Consider the following 23,520-nt stretch of genomic DNA (forward strand, 5'->3'; position numbering starts at 1 on the left):
AAGTGGAGTCACGGGTAGATAGGATAATGAAAAAGGCGATGGTATGCTTTCCTTTATTGGTCAGAGTATTGAGCATAAGTGTTAGGAGGTCATGTTGTGGCTGTACAGTTCATTAGTTAGGACAGTTTTGGAATATTGCATACAGTTCTGGTCACCTTCCTATCGGAAGGATGTTGTGAAAGTTGAAAGGGTTCAGAAATATTTCCAGGGATGTTGCCAGGGTTGAGGATTTGTTCTGTAGGGAGAGGCTGAAAAAACTGGGGCTATTTTCCCTGGAGCATCGGAGGCTGAGAGGGGTGATCTTATAGAGGCTTATAAATTCATGAGGGGCACAGATAGGATAAATAGACAAAGTCTTTTCCCTGGGGTGGGGGAGTCCAAAAGTAGAGGGCATTGGTTTTGGGTGAGAGGGGAAAGATGTAAATGAGACCTAAGGGGAAAGATTTTCATGCAGAGGGTGGTATGTGTATGGAATGAGTTGTCAAAGGAAGTGGTAGAGGCTAATACAATTGCAACATCTGATGGTAGGAAAGGATATGGCCTGGTTGCTGGCAAGTGAGACTAGATTAGGTTAGGATATCTGATCAGCATGGACTGGTTGGACTGAAGGGTCTGTTTCCATGATGTCCATCTCTGTAACTCAGATAGGAACTGGCAGGCCTTTAGTGCACCTTCATGATCACTTTTTAGATTTTCTACAGTTTGGAAACAGCCCTTGGGGCCAACAACTCCACACCAAACCTCCAAAGATCATGACCAATTCGCATAACTTGCACATCTTTAGATTGTGGTAGGTAACTCGCACAGACGCAGGGAGAATGTGCAAACTCTACATGGTTGCCCGAGGCTGGAATCAAACCCCCCAGATCCCTGACACTGTGAGGCAGCAGTGCTGACCACTGACCCACCGTGCCATCCCAAGATATGTACTTGTTTGTTTCAAACAAGGTTAGTTCTTAACAAAGTTCCTTGCATTAGCGTTACTGAAACAGCACAACAGTCCATTCTATTATAACAGTGCCTGAACACAAGGCGTGTATTGCAATATCTCCTCCTGAAATTTTAGCACCAAGTCATGGATGGGTGATTTGAATTTAGCTGGTCGCTGTGGTGTTTACATTGTTTTGCACCCTCTAATGAGGAGGCAAGATTCAGAAGGTGGTGTAATGGTAACCTCTGTTAGTTTGAGAATTGAACCTATGCTGAAGGTGTCACTATGCATCACAAACCAGCTGGCCAACCAACAGTCATCGACCCCACTTACATGCATTTAGCACCATACATTGTCATCCTGTTGTCTGCACTTTCAAAGTCGTGAAGCTGTTGCAAATGTATGGTAGATACAAACTTAAGCTCATCGTAGAAATAGAAAATCTTGTCCATTTCCATCTCATTTCCAATGAGTTGTTTTCTTCTGGAGTCAGGGGATTGATATCTCTGAGGGGCCATGATGGGCTCGTCCAGCAGCTCCAACACCAGACTCCTGCTAACAATTTTCAGTAAATTACCAAACACTGGTAGTAAACTACGAGGGCAGAGGCTGATTCCTTCAGATTCTTGGTTCGTAAACACTACTTTAGCTTGCCACTTTTATAGCGTTTAACTCATCTGTTTGTTTTCTTGAATTCTACGCCTGATCCGAGCTTAAATTCACCCAGAACTTACAAGTTCACCTCGGCCTCACTTTTTTTTAACAAACTTAACTAGACACGGAGAAAACCCAAACTGCGCAGCACACACAAAACTAGCCTGTCCTCCCTCTCTGTCGCGTACCAATGAGTTGTTTTCTTCTGGAGTCAGGGGATTGATAGCTCCGAGGGGCCATGATGGGCTCGTCCAGCAGCTCCAACACCAGACTCCGCTGAATGGTGCATACCACCGAGCGCCTGCGGTCGAACATGCTGCGAGTGCACACATCAGGGCTCCCAACAGGGACTTGCTGCAGTTGTCCAGGTGACGGGGAAATTATGGGAGCACGGGGAAGGGGGAGAAGCTGCCAAAAAAGGGAAAGAGAAAAAATCGGGAGGAAGAAACGAGGGAGGACAGATAGAGGATAAAAACAATCCAGCTGTTTTACTTAATCATGATTTCATGCTTTCACGAAAAGAAAGCCCCACTCTCTCATTCACTCTCGTTACTTGGTAGTCCCGGATCGCCGAGGCTGCTGCTGCCCTGTTGTCGATTGAGCAGCAGCTGCTGGTCAGATGCTGCTGGTTTATCATTCTCCCTCGCCGCCAGCACTTTCCTCCCTTCCTATTCTGCTCCTCAGCCACCGGCTCCTGGTGCCACATATTATTTCCCTCCCTGTCCGGCTCTCTCACTCCATCTGAGGATGTTAAAGTGCCGCAGAGGGGTCATATCCGTGCTTTGCTTCTCTTTCAGAACACATTGAGGATTCAAGTGTTAAACGTTTCACTGCCAAAGGACTTACTGCAATATCAACTGAAAGCATGGACTCTTGTAATACATGCACAACATTTCAGTGGAGGAGTTTGGGGGGGGGGGGTGGTGGTGGCTGTATCTCAGAAATAGAGCCTAGTGGAGCCACTCGTGTGGATTGCCCTTGTAGCCCCAGGCAGAGGTATTTGCCTTTTTGGGGGTATAGTCCTGAAAGATTAGAACCAGGTAAGTATAATGGAGTTCAAAGTTGGAAACAGTGCACATTCTACATGATAGCACTGAATTTTGATTAAATGAATTTCCAGTTTATATTGAAGACTCTTAACAAATCTACTACTCGATAGGAAAGAAAGATGTGATTTGGTCAGCTGAGTGGGACATGTATGTAATTGAACAATCCTGCTACACTGACATTTGTACAGCACCAAGCAGATTTGAATAATTTCTATGACTTTGAAATCTGTTTGTTCGTTCTTATTACTTCACACTGTGATGTCTAGCAATTTGCACAGTTTCCCTCTCTCATTAACTAGGCTTATTACTCAATATTTTAAAACAATTTGCATTATCATGAACTGCAACATCACAGTTAGTTAATTAATTGATTGGAAAGGCTTTATACCTTTTCACATTGTCAGTGATCTGTGTCATTGCGTCATGATTACATGAAATGGCTGCAATGAATAATGTTCAATTGGTAACAGAAGATATGGCAAAATGAGGAGTCATGAAGGGAGCATAGCAAGTGAGGAACCAGAAGGCAAAGGGAGACTTTGTGTTCCTCATGAAAATCACTGGCACTGAAGCAATAGGTTAAATTCACTTCTCTGAAGGAGCCACCTTTATTTGGAATCGATAAGTTTGCCGAGGAGTAGGACAAATCACATTGATGGGATTCTACAGCCTGCTTTTTCAAGATGGGATGGAGGCAAAACAGTTCGTAGATGTTGAAATTGGATGTCTTAGTAAATGTTATCAAACAGATTCTTGTGAGAGCAATTATTTGAGAATTGCAAAGAAGCCACGCTTTTGCGAAAACACAGAGTTCACGACTCAACATTCTCCAAGCAAACGGCGCAGAAAAACACAGTTTGCGCTTGCGGAGGTAGTTTACCCGTGTATCTGCTGCCTTTGCCCTTCTAGATGAATGCAGACAATCACTGGGCTGACTCTGGCAGGATCAGCGGGTGCATTCTGTGCGTAACTAGGAATTCGTTTTCAATCGGATAATTCACAAGAAGAGCAATAAAGCTTCATGACCAGACTGGGAGTTGTATCCAGGTCTGGACTTTGCAAACTCGGATTGCTAAGCAGGGACCCCGCCCACACGCCAGCCCCCCGACCCCACCCCTCAAGTGACGCTGAGAGGAAACCTTGCCAAGTGAGTTGTACACACTGTGGTGACTGTCCATCACTCCATTACCACCTTCAGCAGCAATGTTTCTCTTTCCCTTCTCCAGCAGAAAAACAAAAGACAACTGCACTCCCACTCGAGGAGAAGGAGGATCTATTTTCTGTTGGTGTAAAATGAATGAACGGTGACAGCAGACAATGAGGGTGTTCGGCTGGTGGAGTGTGTGTGCGCGTTTGCCACAGCAGTCCCTGGTAAGTCTGCAGTGTCTCCATCTCACGTCGTTGTTCCCACCGACCTGGGAATGAAGGTGGTCGAAAACTAGTGAATGAGAAGCAGGAGAGCTTGTGGAACAGCGGGAAGAAATTCCAGGAAGAAGAAACAGTGACTGCTGGAATAATACCAGGATTGCCAAATCATAAGACAGCGCGACAGAATGTTCAGCTGTTTGACCGGCAGCTCGGCTCGGGCCAGAAGATGCACACGCGAACTTTGGACACAGAAAGCAGGCACTACTGGGATTCGAACCCATGATCTCCGGTTTACTAGACAGGCGCATTATCCAACTAAGCCACGGCGCCTGATGGCGACTTCCTGCGATCGTGCTCAGGTGCAGTTCATTCATCACTTGAACAGACAAACTCGGCATTGTGCTTTCCGTCTCAATCTTGCTCAGTGAGAATTGCAAAGGAGAGAGAGTTCACGACTCAACATTCTCCACGCAAACGGCACAGAAAAACACAGTCTGCTCTTGTATTCGAGGCTTTCACCTCTTTAAACTGACAGGATAAAGAGGATGTGTCATCCTCTGTGGGCCCATTAATGGTGTCATTACGCTCAGAGGGAACCTCACACCAAGAGGAAAAGTGTCACTGCAGGGAACTGACCAGGAGTCAGTGTAAACAGTGAACAGCGAAGGGTGATCCATTATCACTAACTCTGAGCTTTGTAGCAGCAGCTCTACACTCACTTCCTGCCTCATGCCTCGCGGTGGTCATTGTCTTTCACTTTGATTACACTCCCTCGCTCCAGTTCTCAACTTATTCCCGACCGATAGCAGGTGTCCGCTTAGGACCTGCCCCTTTTAAGAACGGATTCCCGGGATATCGCCGTCACTCGATCGGGTAGGGTTCACTGCCCCTCCCTGATTACCCGACAGATCAGGGGGATGAGTCACTTTCCTGAAGCCTTGAACTCCTCTGCACGGAGCTCCAACCGTGAGACTGCTAGGGTTGGGGGTTCCAGGACTTTGACCCAGCGATAGTGAAGCGACAGCGAGATCTTTCCAAGTCAGAAAGCTGAGATGATAGCAGGGGGATTTGCGGAGGTAGTTTACCCGTGTATCTGCTTCCTTTGCCCTTCTAGATGAATGCAAACAATCACTGGGCTGACTCTGGCAGGATCAGCGGGTGCATTCTGTGCGTAACTAGGAATTCGTTTTCAATCGGATAATTCACAAGAAGAGCAATAAAGCTTCATGACCAGACTGGGAGTTGTATCCAGGTCTGGAATTTGCAAACTAGGATTGCTAAGCAGGGACCCCGCCCGCACCCCAGCCCCCCGACCCCACCCCTCAAGTGACGCTGAGAGGAAACCTTGCCAAGTGAGTTGTACACACTGTGGTGACTGTCCATCACTCCATAACCACCTTCAGCAGCAATGTTTCTCTTTCCCTTCTCCAGCAGAAAAACAAAAGACAACTGCACTCCCACTCGAGGAGAAGGAGGATCTAATTTCTGTTGGTGTAAAATGAATGAACGGTGACAGCAGAGAATGAGGGTGTTCGGCTGGTGGAGTGTGTGTGCGCGTTTGCCACAGCAGTCCCTGGTAAGTCTGCAGTGTCTCCATCTCACGTCGTTGTTCCCACCGACCTGGGAATGAAGGTGGTCGAAAACTAGTGAATGAGAAGCAGGAGAGCTTGTGGAACAGCGGGAAGAAATTCCAGGTAGAAGAAACAGTGACTGCTGGAATAATACCAGGATCGCCAAATCATAAGACAGCGCGACAGAACGTTCGGCTGTTTGACCGGCAGCTCTGCTCGGGCCAGAAGAAGCACACGCGAACTTTGGACACAGCAAGCAGGCACCACTGGGATTCGAACCCAGGATCTCCTGTTTACTAGACAGGCGCTTTATCCAACTAAGCCATGGCGCCTGATGGCGACTGCCCGCGAACGTGCTCAGGTGCAGTTCATTCATCACTTGATCAGACAAACTCGGCATTGTGCTTTCCGTCTCAATCTTGCTCAGTGAGAATTGCAAAGGAGAGAGAGTTCACGACTCAACATTCTCCACGCAAACGGCACAGAAAAACACAGTCTGCTCTTGTATTCGAGGCTTTCACCTCTTTAAACTGACAGGATAAAGAGGATGTGTCATCCTCTGTGGGCCCATTAAGGGTGTCATTACGCTCAGAGGGAACCTCACACCAAGAGGAAAAGTGTCACTGCAGGGAACTGAGCAGGAGTCAGTGTAAACAGTGAACAGCGAAGGGTGATCCATTAGCACTAACTCTGAGCTTTGTAGCAGCAGCTCTACACTCACTTCCTGCCTCATGCCTCGCGGTGGTCATTGTCTTTCACTTTGATTACACTCCCTCGCTCCAGTTCTCAACTTATTCCCGACCGATAGCAGGTGTCCGCTTAGGACCTGCCCCTTTTAAGAAACGGATTCCCGGGATATCGCCGTCACTCGATCGGGTAGGGTTCACTGCCCCTCCCTGATTACCCGACAGATCAGGGGGATGAGTCACTTTCCTGAAGCCTTGAACTCCTCTGCACGGAGCTCCAACCGTGAGACTGCTAGGGTTGGGGGTTCCAGGACTTTGACCCAGCGATAGTGAAGCGACAGCGAGATCTTTCCAACTCAGAAAGCTGAGATGATAGCAGGGGGATTTGCGGAGGTAGTTTACCCGTGTATCTGCTGCCTTTGCCCTTCTAGATGAATGCAAACAATCACTGGGCTGACTCTGGCAGGATCAGCGGGTGCATTCTGTGCGTAACTAGGAATTCGTTTTCAATCGGATAATTCACAAGAAGAGCAATAAAGCTTCATGACCAGACTGGGAGTTGTATCCAGGTCTGGAATTTGCAAACTAGGATTGCTAAGCAGGGACCCCGCCCGCACCCCAGCCCCCCGACCCCACCCCTCAAGTGACGCTGAGAGGAAACCTTGCCAAGTGAGTTGTACACACTGTGGTGACTGTCCATCACTCCATAACCACCTTCAGCAGCAATGTTTCTCTTTCCCTTCTCCAGCAGAAAAACAAAAGACAACTGCACTCCCACTCGAGGAGAAGGAGGATCTAATTTCTGTTGGTGTAAAATGAATGAACGGTGACAGCAGAGAATGAGGGTGTTCGGCTGGTGGAGTGTGTGTGCGCGTTTGCCACAGCAGTCCCTGGTAAGTCTGCAGTGTCTCCATCTCACGTCGTTGTTCCCACCGACCTGGGAATGAAGGTGGTCGAAAACTAGTGAATGAGAAGCAGGAGAGCTTGTGGAACAGCGGGAAGAAATTCCAGGTAGAAGAAACAGTGACTGCTGGAATAATACCAGGATCGCCAAATCATAAGACAGCGCGACAGAACGTTCGGCTGTTTGACCGGCAGCTCTGCTCGGGCCAGAAGAAGCACACGCGAACTTTGGACACAGCAAGCAGGCACCACTGGGATTCGAACCCAGGATCTCCTGTTTACTAGACAGGCGCTTTATCCAACTAAGCCATGGCGCCTGATGGCGACTGCCCGCGATCGTGCTCAGGTGCAGTTCATTCATCACTTGATCAGACAAACTCGGCAGTGTGCTTTCCGTCTCAATCTTGCTCAGTGAGAATTGCAAAGGAGAGAGAGTTCACGACTCAACATTCTCCACGCAAACGGCACAGAAAAACACAGTCTGCTCTTGTATTCGAGGCTTTCACCTCTTTAAACTGACAGGATAAAGAGGATGTGTCATCCTCTGTGGGCCCATTAAGGGTGTCATTACGCTCAGAGGGAACCTCACACCAAGAGGAAAAGTGTCACTGCAGGGAACTGAGCAGGAGTCAGTGTAAACAGTGAACAGCGAAGGGTGATCCATTAGCACTAACTCTGAGCTTTGTAGCAGCAGCTCTACACTCACTTCCTGCCTCATGCCTCGCGGTGGTCATTGTCTTTCACTTTGATTACACTCCCTCGCTCCAGTTCTCAACTTATTCCCGACCGATAGCAGGTGTCCGCTTAGGACCTGCCCCTTTTAAGAAACGGATTCCCGGGATATCGCCGTCACTCGATCGGGTAGGGTTCACTGCCCCTCCCTGATTACCCGACAGATCAGGGGGATGAGTCACTTTCCTGAAGCCTTGAACTCCTCTGCACGGAGCTCCAACCGTGAGACTGCTAGGGTTGGGGGTTCCAGGACTTTGACCCAGCGATAGTGAAGCGACAGCGAGATCGTTCCAACTCAGAAAGCTGAGATGATAGCAGGGGGATTTGCGGAGGTAGTTTACCCGTGTATCTGCTGCCTTTGCCCTTCTAGATGAATGCAAACAATCACTGGGCTGACTCTGGCAGGATCAGCGGGTGCATTCTGTGCGTAACTAGGAATTCGTTTTCAATCGGATAATTCACAAGAAGAGCAATAAAGCTTCATGACCAGACTGGGAGTTGTATCCAGGTCTGGAATTTGCAAACTAGGATTGCTAAGCAGGGACCCCGCCCGCACCCCAGCCCCCCGACCCCACCCCTCAAGTGACGCTGAGAGGAAACCTTGCCAAGTGAGTTGTACACACTGTGGTGACTGTCCATCACTCCATAACCACCTTCAGCAGCAATGTTTCTCTTTCCCTTCTCCAGCAGAAAAACAAAAGACAACTGCACTCCCACTCGAGGAGAAGGAGGATCTAATTTCTGTTGGTGTAAAATGAATGAACGGTGACAGCAGAGAATGAGGGTGTTCGGCTGGTGGAGTGTGTGTGCGCGTTTGCCACAGCAGTCCCTGGTAAGTCTGCAGTGTCTCCATCTCACGTCGTTGTTCCCACCGACCTGGGAATGAAGGTGGTCGAAAACTAGTGAATGAGAAGCAGGAGAGCTTGGGGAACAGCGGGAAGAAATTCCAGGTAGAAGAAACAGTGACTGCTGGAATAATACCAGGATCGCCAAATCATAAGACAGCGCGACAGAACGTTCGGCTGTTTGACCGGCAGCTCTGCTCGGGCCTGAAGATGCACACGCGAACTTTGGACACAGCAAGCAGGCACCACTGGGATTCGAACCCAGGATCTCCTGTTTACTAGACAGGCGCTTTATCCAACTAAGCCATGGCGCCTGATGGCGACTGCCCACGATCGTGCTCAGGTGCAGTTCATTCATCACTTGATCAGACAAACTCGGCAGTGTGCTTTCCGTCTCAATCTTGCTCAGTGAGAATTGCAAAGGAGAGAGAGTTCACGACTCAACATTCTCCACGCAAACGGCACAGAAAAACACAGTCTGCTCTTGTATTCGAGGCTTTCACCTCTTTAAACTGACAGGATAAAGAGGATGTGTCATCCTCTGTGGGCCCATTAAGGGTGTCATTACGCTCAGAGGGAACCTCACACCAAGAGGAAAAGTGTCACTGCAGGGAACTGAGCAGGAGTCAGTGTAAACAGTGAACAGCGAAGGGTGATCCATTAGCACTAACTCTGAGCTTTGTAGCAGCAGCTCTACACTCACTTCCTGCCTCATGCCTCGCGGTGGTCATTGTCTTTCACTTTGATTACACTCCCTCGCTCCAGTTCTCAACTTATTCCCGACCGATAGCAGGTGTCCGCTTAGGACCTGCCCCTTTTAAGAAACGGATTCCCGGGATATCGCCGTCACTCGATCGGGTAGGGTTCACTGCCCCTCCCTGATTACCCGACAGATCAGGGGGATGAGTCACTTTCCTGAAGCCTTGAACTCCTCTGCACGGAGCTCCAACCGTGAGACTGCTAGGGTTGGGGGTTCCAGGACTTTGACCCAGCGATAGTGAAGCGACAGCGAGATCTTTCCAACTCAGAAAGCTGAGATGATAGCAGGGGGATTTGCGGAGGTAGTTTACCCGTGTATCTGCTGCCTTTGCCCTTCTAGATGAATGCAAACAATCACTGGGCTGACTCTGGCAGGATCAGCGGGTGCATTCTGTGCGTAACTAGGAATTCGTTTTCAATCGGATAATTCACAAGAAGAGCAATAAAGCTTCATGACCAGACTGGGAGTTGTATCCAGGTCTGGACTTTGCAAACTCGGATTGCTAAGCAGGGACCCCGCCCACACCCCAGCCCCCCGACCCCACCCCTCAAGTGACGCTGAGAGGAAACCTTGCCAAGTGAGTTGTACACACTGTGGTGACTGTCCATCACTCCATAACCACCTTCAGCAGCAATGTTTCTCTTTCCCTTCTCCAGCAGAAAAACAAAAGACAACTGCACTCCCACTCGAGGAGAAGGAGGATCTAATTTCTGTTGGTGTAAAATGAATGAACGGTGACAGCAGAGAATGAGGGTGTTCGGCTGGTGGAGTGTGTGTGCGCGTTTGCCACAGCAGTCCCTGGTAAGTCTGCAGTGTCTCCATCTCACGTCGTTGTTCCCACCGACCTGGGAATGAAGGTGGTCGAAAACTAGTGAATGAGAAGCAGGAGAGCTTGTGGAACAGCGGGAAGAAATTCCAGGTAGAAGAAACAGTGACTGCTGGAATAATACCAGGATCGCCAAATCATAAGACAGCGCGACAGAACGTTCGGCTGTTTGACCGGCAGCTCTGCTCGGGCCAGAAGAAGCACACGCGAACTTTGGACACAGCAAGCAGGCACCACTGGGATTCGAACCCAGGATCTCCTGTTTACTAGACAGGCGCTTTATCCAACTAAGCCATGGCGCCTGATGGCGACTGCCCGCGATCGTGCTCAGGTGCAGTTCATTCATCACTTGATCAGACAAACTCGGCAGTGTGCTTTCCGTCTCAATCTTGCTCAGTGAGAATTGCAAAGGAGAGAGAGTTCACGACTCAACATTCTCCACGCAAACGGCACAGAAAAACACAGTCTGCTCTTGTATTCGAGGCTTTCACCTCTTTAAACTGACAGGATAAAGAGGATGTGTCATCCTCTGTGGGCCCATTAAGGGTGTCATTACGCTCAGAGGGAACCTCACACCAAGAGGAAAAGTGTCACTGCAGGGAACTGAGCAGGAGTCAGTGTAAACAGTGAACAGCGAAGGGTGATCCATTAGCACTAACTCTGAGCTTTGTAGCAGCAGCTCTACACTCACTTCCTGCCTCATGCCTCGCGGTGGTCATTGTCTTTCACTTTGATTACACTCCCTCGCTCCAGTTCTCAACTTATTCCCGACCGATAGCAGGTGTCCGCTTAGGACCTGCCCCTTTTAAGAAACGGATTCCCGGGATATCGCCGTCACTCGATCGGGTAGGGTTCACTGCCCCTCCCTGATTACCCGACAGATCAGGGGGATGAGTCACTTTCCTGAAGCCTTGAACTCCTCTGCACGGAGCTCCAACCGTGAGACTGCTAGGGTTGGGGGTTCCAGGACTTTGACCCAGCGATAGTGAAGCGACAGCGAGATCTTTCCAACTCAGAAAGCTGAGATGATAGCAGGGGGATTTGCGGAGGTAGTTTACCCGTGTATCTGCTGCCTTTGCCCTTCTAGATGAATGCAAACAATCACTGGGCTGACTCTGGCAGGATCAGCGGGTGCATTCTGTGCGTAACTAGGAATTCGTTTTCAATCGGATAATTCACAAGAAGAGCAATAAAGCTTCATGACCAGACTGGGAGTTGTATCCAGGTCTGGACTTTGCAAACTCGGATTGCTAAGCAGGGACCCCGCCCACACCCCAGCCCCCCGACCCCACCCCTCAAGTGACGCTGAGAGGAAACCTTGCCAAGTGAGTTGTACACACTGTGGTGACTGTCCATCACTCCATAACCACCTTCAGCAGCAATGTTTCTCTTTCCCTTCTCCAGCAGAAAAACAAAAGACAACTGCACTCCCACTCGAGGAGAAGGAGGATCTAATTTCTGTTGGTGTAAAATGAATGAACGGTGACAGCAGAGAATGAGGGTGTTCGGCTGGTGGAGTGTGTGTGCGCGTTTGCCACAGCAGTCCCTGGTAAGTCTGCAGTGTCTCCATCTCACGTCGTTGTTCCCACCGACCTGGGAATGAAGGTGTTCGAAAACTAGTGAATGAGAAGCAGGAGAGCTTGTGGAACAGCGGGAAGAAATTCCAGGTAGAAGAAACAGTGACTGCTGGAATAATACCAGGATCGCCAAATCATAAGACAGCGCGACAGAACGTTCGGCTGTTTGACCGGCAGCTCTGCTCGGGCCAGAAGAAGCACACGCGAACTTTGGACACAGCAAGCAGGCACCACTGGGATTCGAACCCAGGATCTCCTGTTTACTAGACAGGCGCTTTATCCAACTAAGCCATGGCGCCTGATGGCGACGGTCCACGATCGTGCTCAGGTGCAGTTCATTCATCACTTGATCAGACAAACTCGGCAGTGTGCTTTCCGTCTCAATCTTGCTCAGTGAGAATTGCAAAGGAGAGAGAGTTCACGACTCAACATTCTCCACGCAAACGGCACAGAAAAACACAGTCTGCTCTTGTATTCGAGGCTTTCACCTCTTTAAACTGACAGGATAAAGAGGATGTGTCATCCTCTGTGGGCCCATTAAGGGTGTCATTACGCTCAGAGGGAACCTCACACCAAGAGGAAAAGTGTCACTGCAGGGAACTGAGCAGGAGTCAGTGTAAACAGTGAACAGCGAAGGGTGATCCATTAGCACTAACTCTGAGCTTTGTAGCAGCAGCTCTACACTCACTTCCTGCCTCATGCCTCGCGGTGGTCATTGTCTTTCACTTTGATTACACTCCCTCGCTCCAGTTCTCAACTTATTCCCGACCGATAGCAGGTGTCCGCTTAGGACCTGCCCCTTTTAAGAAACGGATTCCCGGGATATCGCCGTCACTCGATCGGGTAGGGTTCACTGCCCCTCCCTGATTACCCGACAGATCAGGGAGATGAGTCACTTTCCTGAAGCCTTGAACTCCTCTGCACGGAGCTCCAACCGTGAGACTGCTAGGGTTGGGGGTTCCAGGACTTTGACCCAGCGATAGTGAAGCGACAGCGAGATCTTTCCAACTCAGAAAGCTGAGATGATAGCAGGGGGATTTGCGGAGGTAGTTTACCCGTGTATCTGCTGCCTTTGCCCTTCTCGATGAATGCAAACAATCACTGGGCTGACTCTGGCAGGATCAGCGGGTGCATTCTGTGCGTAACTAGGAATTCGTTTTCAATCGGATAATTCACAAGAAGAGCAATAAAGCTTCATGACCAGACTGGGAGTTGTATCCAGGTCTGGACTTTGCAAACTCGGATTGCTAAGCAGGGACCCCGCCCACACCCCAGCCCCCCGACCCCACCCCTCAAGTGACGCTGAGAGGAAACCTTGCCAAGTGAGTTGTACACACTGTGGTGACTGTCCATCACTCCATAACCACCTTCAGCAGCAATGTTTCTCTTTCCCTTCTCCAGCAGAAAAACAAAAGACAACTGCACTCCCACTCGAGGAGAAGGAGGATCTAATTTCTGTTGGTGTAAAATGAATGAACGGTGACAGCAGAGAATGAGGGTGTTCGGCTGGTGGAGTGTGTGTGCGCGTTTGCCACAGCAGTCCCTGGTAAGTCTGCAGTGTCTCCATCTCACGTCGTTGTTCCCACCGACCTGGGAATGAAGGTGGTCGAAAACTAGTGAATGAGAAGCAGGAGAGCTTGTGGAACAGCGGGAAGAAATTCCAGGTAGAAGAAACAGTGACTGCTGGAATAATACCAGGATCGCCAAATCATAAGACAGCGCGACAGAACGTTCGGCTGTTTGACCGGCAGCTCTGCGCGGGCCAGAAGAAGCACACGCGAACTTTGGACACAGCAAGCAGGCACCACTGGGATTCGAACCCAGGATCTCCTGTTTACTAGACAGGCGCTTTATCCAACTAAGCCATGGCGCCTGATGGCGACGGCCCGCGATCGTGCTCAGGTGCAGTTCATTCATCACTTGAACAGACAAACTCGGCAGTGTGCTTTCCGTCTCAATCTTGCTCAGTGAGAATTGCAAAGGAGAGAGAGTTCACGACTCAACATTCTCCACGCAAACGGCACAGAAAAACACAGTCTGCTCTTGTATTCGAGGCTTTCACCTCTTTAAACTGACAGGATAAAGAGGATGTGTCATCCTCTGTGGGCCCATTAAGGGTGTCATTACGCTCAGAGGGAACCTCACACCAAGAGGAAAAGTGTCACTGGAGGGAACTGAGCAGGAGTCAGTGTAAACAGTGAACAGCGAAGGGTGATCCATTAGCACTAACTCTGAGCTTTGTAGCAGCAGCTCTACACTCACTTCCTGCCTCATGCCTCGCGGTGGTCATTGTCTTTCACTTTGATTACACTCCCTCGCTCCAGTTCTCAACTTATTCCCGACCGATAGCAGGTGTCCGCTTAGGACCTGCCCCTTTTAAGAAACGGATTCCCGGGATATCGCCGTCACTCGATCGTGTAGGGTTCACTGCCCCTCCCTGATTACCCGACAGATCAGGGAGATGAGTCACTTTCCTGAAGCCTTGAACTCCTCTGCACGGAGCTCCAACCGTGAGACTGCTAGGGTTGGGGGTTCCAGGACTTTGACCCAGCGATAGTGAAGCGACAGCGAGATCGTTCCAACTCAGAAAGCTGAGATGATAGCAGGGGGATTTGCGGAGGTAGTTTACCCGTGTATCTGCTGCCTTTGCCCTTCTAGATGAATGCAAACAATCACTGGGCTGACTCTGGCAGGATCAGCGGGTGCATTCTGTGCGTAACTAGGAATTCGTTTTCAATCGGATAATTCACAAGAAGAGCAATAAAGCTTCATGACCAGACTGGGAGTTGTATCCAGGTCTGGAATTTGCAAACTAGGATTGCTAAGCAGGGACCCCGCCCGCACCCCAGCCCCCCGACCCCACCCCTCAAGTGACGCTGAGAGGAAACCTTGCCAAGTGAGTTGTACACACTGTGGTGACTGTCCATCACTCCATAACCACCTTCAGCAGCAATGTTTCTCTTTCCCTTCTCCAGCAGAAAAACAAAAGACAACTGCACTCCCACTCGAGGAGAAGGAGGATCTAATTTCTGTTGGTGTAAAATGAATGAACGGTGACAGCAGAGAATGAGGGTGTTCGGCTGGTGGAGTGTGTGTGCGCGTTTGCCACAGCAGTCCCTGGTAAGTCTGCAGTGTCTCCATCTCACGTCGTTGTTCCCACCGACCTGGGAATGAAGGTGGTCGAAAACTAGTGAATGAGAAGCAGGAGAGCTTGTGGAACAGCGGGAAGAAATTCCAGGTAGAAGAAACAGTGACTGCTGGAATAATACCAGGATCGCCAAATCATAAGACAGCGCGACAGAACGTTCGGCTGTTTGACCGGCAGCTCTGCTCGGGCCAGAAGAAGCACACGCGAACTTTGGACACAGCAAGCAGGCACCACTGGGATTCGAACCCAGGATCTCCTGTTTACTAGACAGGCGCTTTATCCAACTAAGCCATGGCGCCTGATGGCGACGGTCCACGATCGTGCTCAGGTGCAGTTCATTCATCACTTGATCAGACAAACTCGGCAGTGTGCTTTCCGTCTCAATCTTGCTCAGTGAGAATTGCAAAGGAGAGAGAGTTCACGACTCAACATTCTCCACGCAAACGGCACAGAAAAACACAGTCTGCTCTTGTATTCGAGGCTTTCACCTCTTTAAACTGACAGGATAAAGAGGATGTGTCATCCTCTGTGGGCCCATTAAGGGTGTCATTACGCTCAGAGGGAACCTCACACCAAGAGGAAAAGTGTCACTGCAGGGAACTGAGCAGGAGTCAGTGTAAACAGTGAACAGCGAAGGGTGATCCATTAGCACTAACTCTGAGCTTTGTAGCAGCAGCTCTACACTCACTTCCTGCCTCATGCCTCGCGGTGGTCATTGTCTTTCACTTTGATTACACTCCCTCGCTCCAGTTCTCAACTTATTCCCGACCGATAGCAGGTGTCCGCTTAGGACCTGCCCCTTTTAAGAAACGGATTCCCGGGATATCGCCGTCACTCGATCGGGTAGGGTTCACTGCCCCTCCCTGATTACCCGACAGATCAGGGAGATGAGTCACTTTCCTGAAGCCTTGAACTCCTCTGCACGGAGCTCCAACCGTGAGACTGCTAGGGTTGGGGGTTCCAGGACTTTGACCCAGCGATAGTGAAGCGACAGCGAGATCTTTCCAACTCAGAAAGCTGAGATGATAGCAGGGGGATTTGCGGAGGTAGTTTACCCGTGTATCTGCTGCCTTTGCCCTTCTCGATGAATGCAAACAATCACTGGGCTGACTCTGGCAGGATCAGCGGGTGCATTCTGTGCGTAACTAGGAATTCGTTTTCAATCGGATAATTCACAAGAAGAGCAATAAAGCTTCATGACCAGACTGGGAGTTGTATCCAGGTCTGGACTTTGCAAACTCGGATTGCTAAGCAGGGACCCCGCCCACACCCCAGCCCCCCGACCCCACCCCTCAAGTGACGCTGAGAGGAAACCTTGCCAAGTGAGTTGTACACACTGTGGTGACTGTCCATCACTCCATAACCACCTTCAGCAGCAATGTTTCTCTTTCCCTTCTCCAGCAGAAAAACAAAAGACAACTGCACTCCCACTCGAGGAGAAGGAGGATCTAATTTCTGTTGGTGTAAAATGAATGAACGGTGACAGCAGAGAATGAGGGTGTTCGGCTGGTGGAGTGTGTGTGCGCGTTTGCCACAGCAGTCCCTGGTAAGTCTGCAGTGTCTCCATCTCACGTCGTTGTTCCCACCGACCTGGGAATGAAGGTGGTCGAAAACTAGTGAATGAGAAGCAGGAGAGCTTGTGGAACAGCGGGAAGAAATTCCAGGTAGAAGAAACAGTGACTGCTGGAATAATACCAGGATCGCCAAATCATAAGACAGCGCGACAGAACGTTCAGCTGTTTGACCGGCAGCTCTGCTCGGGCCAGAAGAAGCACACGCGAACTTTGGACACAGCAAGCAGGCACCACTGGGATTCGAACCCAGGATCTCCTGTTTACTAGACAGGCGCTTTATCCAACTAAGCCATGGCGCCTGATGGCGACTGCCCGCGATCGTGCTCAGGTGCAGTTCATTCATCACTTGAACAGACAAACTCGGCATTGTGCTTTCCGTCTCAATCTTGCTCAGTGAGAATTGCAAAGGAGAGAGAGTTCACGACTCAACATTCTCCACGCAAACGGCACAGAAAAACACAGTCTGCTCTTGTATTCGAGGCTTTCACCTCTTTAAACTGACAGGATAAAGAGGATGTGTCATCCTCTGTGGGCCCATTAAGGGTGTCATTACGCTCAGAGGGAACCTCACACCAAGAGGAAAAGTGTCACTGCAGGGAACTGAGCAGGAGTCAGAGTAAACAGTGAACAGCGAAGGGTGATCCATTAGCACTAACTCTGAGCTTTGTAGCAGCAGCTCTACACTCACTTCCTGCCTCATGCCTCGCGGTGGTCATTGTCTTTCACTTTGATTACACTCCCTCGCTCCAGTTCTCAACTTATTCCCGACCGATAGCAGGTGTCCGCTTAGGACCTGCCCCTTTTAAGAAACGGATTCCCGGGATATCGCCGTCACTCGATCGGGTAGGGTTCACTGCCCCTCCCTGATTACCCGACAGATCAGGGGGATGAGTCACTTTCCTGAAGCCTTGAACTCCTCTGCACGGAGCTCCAACCGTGAGACTGCTAGGGTTGGGGGTTCCAGGACTTTGACCCAGCGATAGTGAAGCGACAGCGAGATCGTTCCAACTCAGAAAGCTGAGATGATAGCAGGGGGATTTGCGGAGGTAGTTTACCCGTGTATCTGCTGCCTTTGCCCTTCTAGATGAATGCAAACAATCACTGGGCTGACTCTGGCAGGATCAGCGGGTGCATTCTGTGCGTAACTAGGAATTCGTTTTCAATCGGATAATTCACAAGAAGAGCAATAAAGCTTCATGACCAGACTGGGAGTTGTATCCAGGTCTGGAATTTGCAAACTAGGATTGCTAAGCAGGGACCCCGCCCGCACCCCAGCCCCCCGACCCCACCCCTCAAGTGACGCTGAGAGGAAACCTTGCCAAGTGAGTTGTACACACTGTGGTGACTGTCCATCACTCCATAACCACCTTCAGCAGCAATGTTTCTCTTTCCCTTCTCCAGCAGAAAAACAAAAGACAACTGCACTCCCACTCGAGGAGAAGGAGGATCTAATTTCTGTTGGTGTAAAATGAATGAACGGTGACAGCAGAGAATGAGGGTGTTCGGCTGGTGGAGTGTGTGTGCGCGTTTGCCACAGCAGTCCCTGGTAAGTCTGCAGTGTCTCCATCTCACGTCGTTGTTCCCACCGACCTGGGAATGAAGGTGGTCGAAAACTAGTGAATGAGAAGCAGGAGAGCTTGTGGAACAGCGGGAAGAAATTCCAGGTAGAAGAAACAGTGACTGCTGGAATAATACCAGGATCGCCAAATCATAAGACAGCGCGACAGAACGTTCGGCTGTTTGACCGGCAGCTCTGCGCGGGCCAGAAGAAGCACACGCGAACTTTGGACACAGCAAGCAGGCACCACTGGGATTCGAACCCAGGATCTCCTGTTTACTAGACAGGCGCTTTATCCAACTAAGCCATGGCGCCTGATGGCGACGGCCCGCGATCGTGCTCAGGTGCAGTTCATTCATCACTTGAACAGACAAACTCGGCAGTGTGCTTTCCGTCTCAATCTTGCTCAGTGAGAATTGCAAAGGAGAGAGAGTTCACGACTCAACATTCTCCACGCAAACGGCACAGAAAAACACAGTCTGCTCTTGTATTCGAGGCTTTCACCTCTTTAAACTGACAGGATAAAGAGGATGTGTCATCCTCTGTGGGCCCATTAAGGGTGTCATTACGCTCAGAGGGAACCTCACACCAAGAGGAAAAGTGTCACTGGAGGGAACTGAGCAGGAGTCAGTGTAAACAGTGAACAGCGAAGGGTGATCCATTAGCACTAACTCTGAGCTTTGTAGCAGCAGCTCTACACTCACTTCCTGCCTCATGCCTCGCGGTGGTCATTGTCTTTCACTTTGATTACACTCCCTCGCTCCAGTTCTCAACTTATTCCCGACCGATAGCAGGTGTCCGCTTAGGACCTGCCCCTTTTAAGAAACGGATTCCCGGGATATCGCCGTCACTCGATCGGGTAGGGTTCACTGCCCCTCCCTGATTACCCGACAGATCAGGGAGATGAGTCACTTTCCTGAAGCCTTGAACTCCTCTGCACGGAGCTCCAACCGTGAGACTGCTAGGGTTGGGGGTTCCAGGACTTTGACCCAGCGATAGTGAAGCGACAGCGAGATCGTTCCAACTCAGAAAGCTGAGATGATAGCAGGGGGATTTGCGGAGGTAGTTTACCCGTGTATCTGCTGCCTTTGCCCTTCTAGATGAATGCAAACAATCACTGGGCTGACTCTGGCAGGATCAGCGGGTGCATTCTGTGCGTAACTAGGAATTCGTTTTCAATCGGATAATTCACAAGAAGAGCAATAAAGCTTCATGACCAGACTGGGAGTTGTATCCAGGTCTGGAATTTGCAAACTAGGATTGCTAAGCAGGGACCCCGCCCGCACCCCAGCCCCCCGACCCCACCCCTCAAGTGACGCTGAGAGGAAACCTTGCCAAGTGAGTTGTACACACTGTGGTGACTGTCCATCACTCCATAACCACCTTCAGCAGCAATGTTTCTCTTTCCCTTCTCCAGCAGAAAAACAAAAGACAACTGCACTCCCACTCGAGGAGAAGGAGGATCTAATTTCTGTTGGTGTAAAATGAATGAACGGTGACAGCAGAGAATGAGGGTGTTCGGCTGGTGGAGTGTGTGTGCGCGTTTGCCACAGCAGTCCCTGGTAAGTCTGCAGTGTCTCCATCTCACGTCGTTGTTCCCACCGACCTGGGAATGAAGGTGGTCGAAAACTAGTGAATGAGAAGCAGGAGAGCTTGTGGAACAGCGGGAAGAAATTCCAGGTAGAAGAAACAGTGACTGCTGGAATAATACCAGGATCGCCAAATCATAAGACAGCGCGACAGAACGTTCGGCTGTTTGACCGGCAGCTCTGCTCGGGCCAGAAGAAGCACACGCGAACTTTGGACACAGCAAGCAGGCACCACTGGGATTCGAACCCAGGATCTCCTGTTTACTAGACAGGCGCTTTATCCAACTAAGCCATGGCGCCTGATGGCGACTGCTTGCGATCGTGCTCAGGTGCAGTTCATTCATCACTTGATCAGACAAACTCGGCAGTGTGCTTTCCGTCTCAATCTTGCTCAGTGAGAATTGCAAAGGAGAGAGAGTTCACGACTCAACATTCTCCACGCAAACGGCACAGAAAAACACAGTCTGCTCTTGTATTCGAGGCTTTCACCTCTTTAAACTGACAGGATAAAGAGGATGTGTCATCCTCTGTGGGCCCATTAAGGGTGTCATTACGCTCAGAGGGAACCTCACACCAAGAGGAAAAGTGTCACTGCAGGGAACTGAGCAGGAGTCAGTGTAAACAGTGAACAGCGAAGGGTGATCCATTAGCACTAACTCTGAGCTTTGTAGCAGCAGCTCTACACTCACTTCCTGCCTCATGCCTCGCGGTGGTCATTGTCTTTCACTTTGATTACACTCCCTCGCTCCAGTTCTCAACTTATTCCCGACCGATAGCAGGTGTCCGCTTAGGACCTGCCCCTTTTAAGAAACGGATTCCCGGGATATCGCCGTCACTCGATCGGGTAGGGTTCACTGCCCCTCCCTGATTACCCGACAGATCAGGGAGATGAGTCACTTTCCTGAAGCCTTGAACTCCTCTGCACGGAGCTCCAACCGTGAGACTGCTAGGGTTGGGGGTTCCAGGACTTTGACCCAGCGATAGTGAAGCGACAGCGAGATCTTTCCAACTCAGAAAGCTGAGATGATAGCAGGGGGATTTGCGGAGGTAGTTTACCCGTGTATCTGCTGCCTTTGCCCTTCTAGATGAATGCAAACAATCACTGGGCTGACTCTGGCAGGATCAGCGGGTGCATTCTGTGCGTAACTAGGAATTCGTTTTCAATCGGATAATTCACAAGAAGAGCAATAAAGCTTCATGACCAGACTGGGAGTTGTATCCAGGTCTGGAATTTGCAAACTAGGATTGCTAAGCAGGGACCCCGCCCGCACCCCAGCCCCCCGACCCCACCCCTCAAGTGACGCTGAGAGGAAACCTTGCCAAGTGAGTTGTACACACTGTGGTGACTGTCCATCACTCCATAACCACCTTCAGCAGCAATGTTTCTCTTTCCCTTCTCCAGCAGAAAAACAAAAGACAACTGCACTCCCACTCGAGGAGAAGGAGGATCTAATTTCTGTTGGTGTAAAATGAATGAACGGTGACAGCAGAGAATGAGGGTGTTCGGCTGGTGGAGTGTGTGTGCGCGTTTGCCACAGCAGTCCCTGGTAAGTCTGCAGTGTCTCCATCTCACGTCGTTGTTCCCACCGACCTGGGAATGAAGGTGGTCGAAAACTAGTGAATGAGAAGCAGGAGAGCTTGGGGAACAGCGGGAAGAAATTCCAGGTAGAAGAAACAGTGACTGCTGGAATAATACCAGGATCGCCAAATCATAAGACAGCGCGACAGAACGTTCGGCTGTTTGACCGGCAGCTCTGCTCGGGCCTGAAGATGCACACGCGAACTTTGGACACAGCAAGCAGGCACCACTGGGATTCGAACCCAGGATCTCCTGTTTACTAGACAGGCGCTTTATCCAACTAAGCCATGGCGCCTGATGGCGACTGCCCGCGATCGTGCTCAGGTGCAGTTCATTCATCACTTGATCAGACAAACTCGGCAGTGTGCTTTCCGTCTCAATCTTGCTCAGTGAGAATTGCAAAGGAGAGAGAGTTCACGACTCAACATTCTCCACGCAAACGGCACAGAAAAACACAGTCTGCTCTTGTATTCGAGGCTTTCACCTCTTTAAACTGACAGGATAAAGAGGATGTGTCATCCTCTGTGGGCCCATTAAGGGTGTCATTACGCTCAGAGGGAACCTCACACCAAGAGGAAAAGTGTCACTGCAGGGAACTGAGCAGGAGTCAGTGTAAACAGTGAACAGCGAAGGGTGATCCATTAGCACTAACTCTGAGCTTTGTAGCAGCAGCTCTACACTCACTTCCTGCCTCATGCCTCGCGGTGGTCATTGTCTTTCACTTTGATTACACTCCCTCGCTCCAGTTCTCAACTTATTCCCGACCGATAGCAGGTGTCCGCTTAGGACCTGCCCCTTTTAAGAAACGGATTCCCGGGATATCGCCGTCACTCGATCGGGTAGGGTTCACTGCCCCTCCCTGATTACCCGACAGATCAGGGGGATGAGTCACTTTCCTGAAGCCTTGAACTCCTCTGCACGGAGCTCCAACCGTGAGACTGCTAGGGTTGGGGGTTCCAGGACTTTGACCCAGCGATAGTGAAGCGACAGCGAGATCGTTCCAACTCAGAAAGCTGAGATGATAGCAGGGGGATTTGCGGAGGTAGTTTACCCGTGTATCTGCTGCCTTTGCCCTTCTAGATGAATGCAAACAATCACTGGGCTGACTCTGGCAGGATCAGCGGGTGCATTCTGTGCGTAACTAGGAATTCGTTTTCAATCGGATAATTCACAAGAAGAGCAATAAAGCTTCATGACCAGACTGGGAGTTGTATCCAGGTCTGGACTTTGCAAACTCGGATTGCTAAGCAGGGACCCCGCCCACACCCCAGCCCCCCGACCCCACCCCTCAAGTGACGCTGAGAGGAAACCTTGCCAAGTGAGTTGTACACACTGTGGTGACTGTCCATCACTCCATAACCACCTTCAGCAGCAATGTTTCTCTTTCCCTTCTCCAGCAGAAAAACAAAAGACAACTGCACTCCCACTCGAGGAGAAGGAGGATCTAATTTCTGTTGGTGTAAAATGAATGAACGGTGACAGCAGAGAATGAGGGTGTTCGGCTGGTGGAGTGTGTGTGCGCGTTTGCCACAGCAGTCCCTGGTAAGTCTGCAGTGTCTCCATCTCACGTCGTTGTTCCCACCGACCTGGGAATGAAGGTGGTCGAAAACTAGTGAATGAGAAGCAGGAGAGCTTGTGGAACAGCGGGAAGAAATTCCAGGTAGAAGAAACAGTGACTGCTGGAATAATACCAGGATCGCCAAATCATAAGACAGCGCGACAGAACGTTCGGCTGTTTGACCGGCAGCTCTGCTCGGGCCAGAAGAAGCACACGCGAACTTTGGACACAGCAAGCAGGCACCACTGGGATTCGAACCCAGGATCTCCTGTTTACTAGACAGGCGCTTTATCCAACTAAGCCATGGCGCCTGATGGCGACTGCCCGCGATCGTGCTCAGGTGCAGTTCATTCATCACTTGATCAGACAAACTCGGCAGTGTGCTTTCCGTCTCAATCTTGCTCAGTGAGAATTGCAAAGGAGAGAGAGTTCACGACTCAACATTCTCCACGCAAACGGCACAGAAAAACACAGTCTGCTCTTGTATTCGAGGCTTTCACCTCTTTAAACTGACAGGATAAAGAGGATGTGTCATCCTCTGTGGGCCCATTAAGGGTGTCATTACGCTCAGAGGGAACCTCACACCAAGAGGAAAAGTGTCACTGCAGGGAA

General features: G+C 50.2%; 12 non-coding genes across 12 annotated transcripts; all 12 read right to left on the reverse strand.

Moving 5' to 3' along the window:
- Window positions 1-5,831: 5,831 nt before the first annotated feature.
- On the reverse strand, window positions 5,832-5,905 carry trnat-agu (transfer RNA threonine (anticodon AGU)). The gene has a single exon. It is a non-coding gene; the product is annotated as a tRNA-Thr (tRNA).
- Window positions 5,906-7,405: 1,500 nt separating this feature from the next.
- Window positions 7,406-7,479, reverse strand: trnat-agu (transfer RNA threonine (anticodon AGU)). The gene has a single exon. It is a non-coding gene; the product is annotated as a tRNA-Thr (tRNA).
- Window positions 7,480-8,979: 1,500 nt separating this feature from the next.
- On the reverse strand, window positions 8,980-9,053 carry trnat-agu (transfer RNA threonine (anticodon AGU)). Its single transcript has one exon. It is a non-coding gene; the product is annotated as a tRNA-Thr (tRNA).
- A 1,500-nt stretch (window positions 9,054-10,553) lies between these two features.
- On the reverse strand, window positions 10,554-10,627 carry trnat-agu (transfer RNA threonine (anticodon AGU)). Its single transcript has one exon. It is a non-coding gene; the product is annotated as a tRNA-Thr (tRNA).
- Window positions 10,628-12,127: 1,500 nt separating this feature from the next.
- trnat-agu (transfer RNA threonine (anticodon AGU)) lies at window positions 12,128-12,201 on the reverse strand. The gene has a single exon. It is a non-coding gene; the product is annotated as a tRNA-Thr (tRNA).
- A 1,500-nt stretch (window positions 12,202-13,701) lies between these two features.
- On the reverse strand, window positions 13,702-13,775 carry trnat-agu (transfer RNA threonine (anticodon AGU)). Its single transcript has one exon. It is a non-coding gene; the product is annotated as a tRNA-Thr (tRNA).
- Window positions 13,776-15,275: 1,500 nt separating this feature from the next.
- trnat-agu (transfer RNA threonine (anticodon AGU)) lies at window positions 15,276-15,349 on the reverse strand. The gene has a single exon. It is a non-coding gene; the product is annotated as a tRNA-Thr (tRNA).
- A 1,500-nt stretch (window positions 15,350-16,849) lies between these two features.
- On the reverse strand, window positions 16,850-16,923 carry trnat-agu (transfer RNA threonine (anticodon AGU)). Its single transcript has one exon. It is a non-coding gene; the product is annotated as a tRNA-Thr (tRNA).
- Window positions 16,924-18,423: 1,500 nt separating this feature from the next.
- Window positions 18,424-18,497, reverse strand: trnat-agu (transfer RNA threonine (anticodon AGU)). Its single transcript has one exon. It is a non-coding gene; the product is annotated as a tRNA-Thr (tRNA).
- A 1,500-nt stretch (window positions 18,498-19,997) lies between these two features.
- trnat-agu (transfer RNA threonine (anticodon AGU)) lies at window positions 19,998-20,071 on the reverse strand. The gene has a single exon. It is a non-coding gene; the product is annotated as a tRNA-Thr (tRNA).
- A 1,500-nt stretch (window positions 20,072-21,571) lies between these two features.
- Window positions 21,572-21,645, reverse strand: trnat-agu (transfer RNA threonine (anticodon AGU)). Its single transcript has one exon. It is a non-coding gene; the product is annotated as a tRNA-Thr (tRNA).
- A 1,500-nt stretch (window positions 21,646-23,145) lies between these two features.
- On the reverse strand, window positions 23,146-23,219 carry trnat-agu (transfer RNA threonine (anticodon AGU)). The gene has a single exon. It is a non-coding gene; the product is annotated as a tRNA-Thr (tRNA).
- Window positions 23,220-23,520: the final 301 nt, after the last annotated feature.

The sequence above is a fragment of the Hemiscyllium ocellatum genome, chromosome 26 (genome assembly GCF_020745735.1).
Source record: "Hemiscyllium ocellatum isolate sHemOce1 chromosome 26, sHemOce1.pat.X.cur, whole genome shotgun sequence".
NCBI classification, from domain to species: Eukaryota; Metazoa; Chordata; class Chondrichthyes; order Orectolobiformes; family Hemiscylliidae; genus Hemiscyllium; species Hemiscyllium ocellatum.